Source organism: Simochromis diagramma, unplaced genomic scaffold, assembly GCF_900408965.1.
Source record: "Simochromis diagramma unplaced genomic scaffold, fSimDia1.1 OVJJ01000389.1, whole genome shotgun sequence".
In the NCBI taxonomy this organism is placed as follows: Eukaryota; Metazoa; Chordata; class Actinopteri; order Cichliformes; family Cichlidae; genus Simochromis; species Simochromis diagramma.
The window spans coordinates 2,095,811-2,104,762 of record NW_024387227.1 but is presented as its reverse complement, the minus strand read 5'-3'; the positions used below and the strand labels follow the sequence as shown (position 1 = coordinate 2,104,762).

Below are 8,952 nucleotides of genomic sequence, written 5' to 3'. Positions count from 1 at the left end.
CAATGTGGAAAGTTCACAAGAAACCACTAAGTTGTCAAATAATAACAACAACTGTATTAAAAATTATTCTGAAATGTGTTACGGATTGTAAATCTGTAACAAAGAGAAATCTTATTTTAAAAACATGAGAAAGGAATAAAATAAAACAAAATGCCAATAGTGAACCACTGAAAAAGAAAACCGCCTGTATGAGACACACACACAGGAAACGCACATGCTGCAAGGGTAATGAAATGAAGGTGAAACAAATAAGGGAAGAGTAGGTAGTCACACAGACAGAAAACCCTCATGGGCAAGAAGGGAAGTTTCTTAAATGAAAAGAGAGCTAAAAATAAAATAGGAAGCAGTAATAAAAATGTGAGGAAACAAAACATTCATTAATGCATATGGTATATTGATGTGTAAGCTTTGTGCGGGGGGGTGGTTGTTTATTTTATCTAGCATTATGTTTTTAGAGGCAGTGGGGTTTTATGTGGCTTGTTCTGATAACTCTGTATCCAAACAATGGAAACAGTGAGACAACTGAATCAAAACCTAAATCTTGGTTTTATTAAAATTGGTTTATCTCACGCTACAAAAACCCCAGACCCCGAGAGCCAAGTGCTCACGAACATTATAAAGTTTGTGTGAGCAGTTTCATTATTACCCAGAAGCACACCCAGAAAGGGGCCAGTGTTCAGCTGAAATGAACAATCAACTGATTAGTTGTTCAAAACATTGCTGTTGATATTGTGAGTTATCTTAACTGCTTACGTTTTTTTAAAATAAACAATCCTAAATGAAAACTAAAAACAACCCTTTAATGAAACTTTGTGCTGATGCTCAGACAAAACAATGCATTCAAATATGATGGATTTCAGGGAATATTGGTGGGAATTTGTTTCCTCTTCTTTATCCTTACTTTGCTGGAGAAACCTGGAGTTTCGCTGAACGCTGATGGGTCGGTGAAACACGGCTGTCAGTCAGAGTAGCACTATGATATAAAAAATATCAGAAATGTCCTTTTTGAAAAGTTTTTAAAATCAGTATTTGCACTGATAGGCATATAAATAATTGTACAAAATGTCACCATAATAAAACTGAGTCTTAACAATTTCTTAAAAAATTTCAAAATCGAATCGTTGGAATTCTTTTTTTTTACATATGCTATTCAAGCAATATGTTTTTCTCATATTTAGTTTTTCTTGATAGAGTCATATTGTCTTACATCAAGGCATCCAGCACCGTAACAATAATAATTTGAGTTTACTTTTAAGTCATCAATTTCAGTTCTTAAATTAAAATTAATAAAACTTAGCCAATCAATGGTGAAACAAAGTCATCAGTCCATAAAGGCGCACAGAGAGGGGTTGTTTCATTATTTAAAGGACTGCGAGCGGGTAGGTTGAGACTGGGACGGGTGAGGGAGGAAACCCTGTTTATTTAATTTCAATAGCCTGATTAATGTTGCCATATTTAGGGCTGATAGGGTTGTGGATCTGTTTTTTGATGGTTTCAAACACATCAAAGTCCTGTTAAGCATCTCCTCAGACTGTTAAAGTCGCTTTTAGTTTTTCTGTACACTTTTCATCGTACACTCGTCTGGTTTGTTATGTGTTTAAAAGATTTAGAAACAGGGAGTGCTGCACTCGCAGGAGATTTCTCAGAAATGAGTAGCACGGTGAATCAGTTTAAATTTAAAGCCTCAATTCCTGTAATCTTTGAGCCCACTGAGTGATCGTAACGGTGACTAAATTGTAGAATGAGTGGCCCTCACTTCTGGTCACCCTCTGCTTCTACCTCCATCACTTGAGGATGAGTCATAAACTGCTTCTCTCAGGTCATGGCTGATGTTAATAACTGCTTAATCCTTGGAGCCAAAGTCTGTCGTCATGGCTTTCAGGAAATGAATGAATGTGAGCGTACCAATTATAGTTTAATCATTTATCACATATGCCCTTAATATGAGGACATCCAGGTTAAGTGACCTACAGTATAACTGGGTTCAGCAATAACAGGCAATTAATCAGCCTGATGTATACAGTCGTTCATCTGTTCTGCACTGAGAGACTGGATAGAGCTGGCTCAAAAAGCCTCAAAGACCACCTCTGTGAGAGAAGAAATATGTCCATAAGTTACTATAGAGCCCAGCAGTGTCGTTTATGATGTTATGATGTTAAATGTGTCCCATTAGAACTCCTTAAAGTTACAAAAAGGCTGGACACCCGTGATGTAGAGCTGGCTGCTGGACTTGGCAATAAATCTTTGTTAGGAAAAAGATTTAGGAGTTAAAGCTTTGCGGCGCTCTCACTGATGGGTGATATCAGCTAACAGTGATTCTTTTAGTCTCGTTTTAACCTTTGTGGCCCTATGGCTCCATCATCTGTATCAAAGAATATATCTTCTGTGAAGTCCACTCTATGCTTCCTTCGAAGTATCAAAGACTTTGATAATAGAGGTCCTCGGTAACGCTGATTAACAGGACCAATAGATCCCTCACTGCTGAGACTTCCGTTTTGTTTCTAGCTGGACTTCATATTTATAAAAGAAGAATATCTTTTGTATCCCAGAAAACATGTCTCTTCTTTAACATGCTGCCCATATCTTAAACTTTGGAGGAAATGTGATGGTGTGTGTGTTTTGTAATCAAAAGATCTTTCATTGTTGCATTTGCAGGTCAGCACAGAAACTGACCTCATTAAACAAATATTGACCTTTTTGCCTGTAAAGTCGGGTGCAAATTCAGTTTAATCCTTTCACATCCCAGTGTAGTCTTTGACTATGCAGTCCAGCACAGTTATAATTGACTACCTCTGAGTCAGGATTAGCATCAAGGGCGTAGCACTGAAGGATGAGTTTAAGGTTTCATCCTGTTTTGCATTTAGAGGGTTCCAGTTGGTTATAATATTATTTTTAAGCTATTCTCTTGCTTTTCTATTCAGAAATAACCCCTGAAGTGTGATGATTAAACACTTCGAATGCACGAATACATTATTTCTATCTGCCTCTCCAAACTCTAAGTTATAAAGTATACTGCTCAAAAAAATAAAGTTAACACTTGATTATCAACAAAGTCGGTTAGACTTCAGGGATATCAATCTGTTCAGCTGGGCAGCAGAAGCTGATGTGAATCAATTTTCTCCTTCTGGCCAAACTGTCAGAAAGAGAAGGTGCCATGAGGGCTCGCTGTCCTTTACTGGGACCTGTGCTCACAGCCAGGCAAGGTAAAGCTCAATTGGTATTCATCCAAGAGCATTAGAGCTGGCAGGTGCACCAGTGGTGTCCCGTTCTCTTCACACATGATGTTGCAGGCAGCATAACATTTGCCACATGTCCACACTCTGTAACGCCTGTCACACATGCTCAGTGTGAACCTGCTCTCATCTGAACAAGGCGCCAATGGCAGACCTGTCAGTTCTGGTGTACTCTGGCGTATGCCAGTCGAGCTGCGTGATGCTGGGCTGTGAGCACAGGTCTCATCACGATTTTTTTCAGTAATCATGTGGAACTTTCAATTCAATTCAATTCAATTTTATTTATATAGTACCAAATCACTACAGCAGTCGCCTCAAGGCTGTAACTTTCTTACAGTTTGGTCAGAAACGTACACACGAACAGTCCGTTGGAGTTCATTCTCCTGTTCCTCCTTGCTCCTTCTACAGCCCTGTACTTAAAATGAATATTTTAACAACATCATAAAGAGCTTATCCACAAGTGCACATTTTATTTATTTTTACTGTGTGCATCTTACATTAAAAATAAAATGACATTGACTCCAATTCTCTATCACACCAGTTGAGGGCAGTCAAGATTAGGAAATGTGGGTGTTGATTTCTTACTGTGTGGTATGGCGAGCTGTTCAGTGGGTGGTGTTTTATAGTAAGGTGATGGGCAATTCAGCACATTGTAGAGTAGTACACTATTGCACTGCACCGCCATCAATTCAAGCACAATTCAGCAACTTGAATGCACTGCAACTTCAAAGCCTATTTGGAGGACCAGTAAGTCAAACAGTGTTGCAGGTGAGGACACATTATACGTGTAAGCAGAATTGAAATAAACAGTGAATTATTATTACATGGATGACAAAAAGCCAGGACACACAGATCAACCTGGTTTCTCAGGTTTCAGGTAAATATCTGGCACAATGTGCATATGAAACACAGACCATCCTTTTCATAGTTTTCTTAACAAATTTTAAATCCAGCAGTATCTCCAAGAATATTTGTTATTAAAAGGTACATTCTTCAATCTCAATGAGAATATCATGAATAAAAATCAGGATCTTCATCATGTTGCATCCTTCAAACCACGCAGACGACACGTGACAAGGGCACACGTTAGCGACGATAGGAACTGTAATCGGTTTGTTCTGACATGCACACATGTGCAGACTCAGTCACGAATACTCACACACTCACACCTCCATCTCTCCCTATGCATTGGCAAACGCTCCACTTCACGCTGATCCTTCCCCTCTACCACCCACACCGGGATAAGTCATCCCTGCCTCAGCATGTAAAGCCTAGTCTTATCTGAACAGTATCATTGCCTTCGAGGGTCTTATTCTTGATCTTTTCCTCTCCTGGCTGGCAGCAAACCTACTGCACAACTTGCCTACAACTATGAGTCTATATCGGTGTCTCACATGCACATACTCACACAGAGACCCCAGACAGAAATCACAATATACTCCTTTTCTTTTTATTCTTTTCTCCATTTGGAAATTGCAGGGTCAATATTTTCATTAATCACATTACTTGACATGATGCACCAAAATTTTTACTCTGCTTACAGGAATACACTGAATAAAACACAAGGTTTCACAATGGATACACGACTGACATTTTGCCCATTGCACTTACAACAGTGAATGACATTTTTCCAAATTTTTAGTTTCCTTTTTTTCCCGTTGCTTCCCTTCGTCACCTCGCGGATCACACCCACCAAACTAAAGACCTCCTGATAGTCTGACAAAGGCATTCTGCTCTGCAATTGCCACGGAGGGGTTTTTTTTCTCCTCGTTTAACAAATACAATATGTATAGAAACTCCACAGAGACTGGATATGTTTCTGAATACAAGGTTTGTTCCACTGTTGTAAACAGTCAATACAAGTCAGCCACATACACTACGCTTATGCAGTAATAATGATTATCGTCATCATTAGTTTCATCGTCATCATCCTCATTATTGTGATAATAAATATTATTTTTATACACAAAAGTTGGCAGCAAATACGGCATGGGGATGCACATGACAGCCGTACTCGAAACTCAAAAGCTGTACAGAAGAATGACTTTATATTTACAGTAAGAATGTGAGAACGTGCCCGTCTGCCCTTCTGTTAATAATGTTCTGTTTAGTATCATGCGCCTCGCCGTCGCTCCTCACCGTGTTTTTATGCAAGTATTAACGTTGTTCAGAGAGAGGCACTGTCACGCAACCTCGATATTCCTGTGTTTCATCAAGCATCGAGTGCTGCCAGTCAGGCTTGTGCTTTCAAAATGACATGCCCTGATTTGTGAATGACTGGCTGAACATTTTACTCATTGTTATTCTCTACGTTGGCCTGTGAACGTCAAGGTTTGTTAGGCAAACCTCGGTGAAATCATGCCTTACCTTTTTTTTTTTCCTTTTTTCCTTTTTTAAATTCAGGTACAACTTCCAAGAATATAGTTTCTAATCATGCACCTTTCCAATGGCTTGGCTGCTGAGTGGGTTAATCAACAATGAAATATCTGATAGAAGCATTCCATTCATCCTTACAGGTTATACTGACACCCAATATGTACATTGACACATATTAATGAGGAGTGCTGACCATCTGTATCACAGGTTTTATAGCAGCACAGACAGTCACTGCAAGCCAAACACTGAGGAGCCCAGGTCAGCCAAAACGCACAAAAACTGAATGAGGGCTTACGAACAGCCAGACAAAGCCAAGCAAACCCATGCTTCAAAGCAACATGATGGTGGACATTCATAAAACCGACAGTCTAACACAGTTTACCCTTTGGCAACAAGTCCCCCATGCGGGGAGTGAGGGGTCAAAACATGCCACAGAAAACAAAAACAAAAACAAAAAAACAAACAAGAAGAACTCTAGTTCAATATTCAAATTCATACAGACAAGTTGCTAAGTAAAAACGTTTTCAGTACTTTTTTTTTCTGCTTTCGTAGTTCATAATTCTCTTGTTTTCTTATGAGTACAGTGATGATAATAAACTGTTTTAGGCTGAATCACTTCCAGGTTCAAAATGAGTCATTGCATAGAACATTTGAATTGATAATTGCTTTCGTCCTCTCCTGTATCTGTCTGTGTGTGTAGGTGTGTGTTTGTGTGTGTGTCCGCATGTGTGTACGTGTGTGTCTTTGCACAAATAGAGGCAGTGGCCCCAGCTTGTTAGTGAGATCATCTCGTTGGTTTATTGGTAACCTCATCAATCAGCAGGAGGTTAACAGGTCTATTTGGAGAGAACTCAATTAGCCTTGGCTCTGAAGTGTAACAGGGATACAAAGTGTGTAACATGTGCAGTATGTGTGTGCGTGTGTTTGCAGGAAATTGGTAGAGAGAGAAAGAGAAAGTGAGAGAAAGACAGAAAGAGAAAGTGAGAGTGTGTTCGTACCTGTCTGCATGCTCTTATGCGTCTGCATATACCATGCATGTTTGTACACGGTACTGTGATTGTAAACCCTCTGACAAATTGTATTACGGCTAGTTATTGACAGAAGTGTCTGATAATACCCTTCACTACTATAAACTACATTTATGTGCTATATAGCATTTTCTGCATGCTATTGCTTTTAAAAATGAATAAGCAAATTAGTTTGATGCGAGAAAACAGAGATTCAAATAAATACAAAGTGAAAAATAGATAATATAAATAAAAAGTTTTACCAAAGTAAACCACATAACAAAAAAAGTCACAGAAAAGTGATTCATTAAATACACAAAACGACAAATTTACATAATTATATCTCTTGTTTTGTCTTATGTACATACAGTAGTATACAGTGTAAAAACAAATGCATGACAATATGAACGTTTTCAAACATATGAGGTATACAAGTAAAAACGTACCGAATAAGGCTCTTCCATTCAGTGAATATATCAGGCAAAAAAAAAAAGTGAAAAGAAACTAAAAGATGAGCCAAATCAATGAAAAGGATAAAGTCCCAGAATGCTCTGGGGCTGACTACAACGATGGCTTTGTGATGGCTAATAAAGAGCCGTGGCCATTCTTTCATTTGGTCCTCTCATCCGTGTGAATCTCACACATGTGGGCACACCGGTAGTAATTTCCCTTCCCTAAAAACCTACAGCTAATGACTAGCGGCATCTTCGAGGTGGTGAAAAAGTATTGATATGGGCTTTTTTTTTCTTTTTTGCAGTTTTTCATTTGTGCGTGCATTCTCATGTCCACGTTTACACAATGCATTCTGTAGACACTGAAACAACAACAAAATAAAAGACAAATAAAAACACATTCAAAGACAGGGTCATTTTCCCTATACTGGAATGTACTGTAGAGATCAGAGAAACCAAGCCTTGAAGAGTTTTAGTGGCGTCATCAGGTTGGTCGTCATTGTCGTGATATGCAGGTTCTGCTCCAGGTATGTGGTGCCTTTTAGGGCTAAGATTGGTCTCTTTGGTACAAGGTAAAACCTATGAAATCTGACTTCTTTTTCTTGATTTTCCACCATGTTTTGCATGAAAATACTCTGAAGGCATCAAAGTAGAATCAAGTATCCTTGAAAGACATGAGTGGTGTCACATTAAAACCCCTGTAGAGGGCGCTGTGAGGCTTTCTTCATTGAGCTGCTTCAAAGGAGGGACACGCAAGGATGAGCATGCTGACTTTCCCCTATGATATCCACCTGCCTCAGTTAGTGGGGCTTTTACTGTCACACAGATCCCAGGAGGACTTTTTCTTTTTTAAAAAAAGGATGGGAGGCATGACTTGCTCTTTCCAGTTTGCATCATCCTCATTATTATTGACCATTATCCACCTGAAATAGAGACAATGGAAATGTTAATGTTGGCAGAAATAAATGAAACCTTAATGCACAACAGATGCTAGTTAAATTAAAACAATACAGTTAAAAGAAAAATACCAAAAATGACGTTAAAAAAAAGAACATATTTTTGTAAAAAGCAATCACATAGTGACAGAGATTAAAGCTTTCTTTCTTCTGTTCATGTCACGACGCAGCCTGCCCACAACATCCTCCTTCACATGACACTCCAGCCTATCACAGCCCTGCTGGTCCTGGCAGTAATTCACTGAGCCACTGGGTCTGGTTTATCTCTACATTTCCCCTCTGACTCCTCAGAGTGGCAACCAACAGAGATGACCAACACGGTTGCTGACATCAATCCAAACTCAACAGCAGACAGAATCAAAGCTAAATGATAGATCTTCACTCAAATAAACTTCAACTTTGTCCCTGCGTGAGTTTTAACACAGGCAAAAGAGAAAAAAAAGCGAGCTTTGAAATCTGCTTTATTTGCACTTTTGCAATTCTGCTCCATTGAGCAGAATTTGTTCATTCTACCATGTAATGAATTACAATGAGTCATGAATCTGTGTCCCTACATGTGCTCTTGTCTCTGTGTGTCTTTGCATGTGTGCAACTAAAGCCACGCCACAGTTAGCTTTCGCTGGCTAATTATAGCCCAGTGTGCTTGGCCCAGATTATCGGAGGTGTGTTTAGTTAGGAGGTAAACTATTCTAGTGCAGACCTCACTTGCTCTTGGTTTCTGCCTCTCATCTCTGCTACACAAACTTCAAGTGGACAGTAACAAAACTGTAAAAAAAAAAATGCACATGCAAAGAAAAGTTAATTAAACCAGCAACACAGGCATACATTCACACACAAGAACACAGATGTGCAGCATGTGAAAGTGACTTGCCGTTGGTCTAATGAGGCCTCAGATGTCTTCGCAATCATCATTCTGGGACCATAGTTC

The 8,952-nt window shown here is 39.1% G+C and overlaps 1 protein-coding gene across 1 annotated transcript in view; it reads right to left on the bottom strand.

Moving 5' to 3' along the window:
* Positions 1-5,621: 5,621 nt before the first annotated feature.
* bsnb (bassoon (presynaptic cytomatrix protein) b) overlaps positions 5,622-8,952 on the bottom strand; it is a 77,685-nt gene continuing 74,354 nt past the window's right edge. The window contains 1 exon segment of the mRNA XM_040052106.1: positions 5,622-7,991. The gene's annotated coding sequence lies outside the window, so the exon portion shown is untranslated.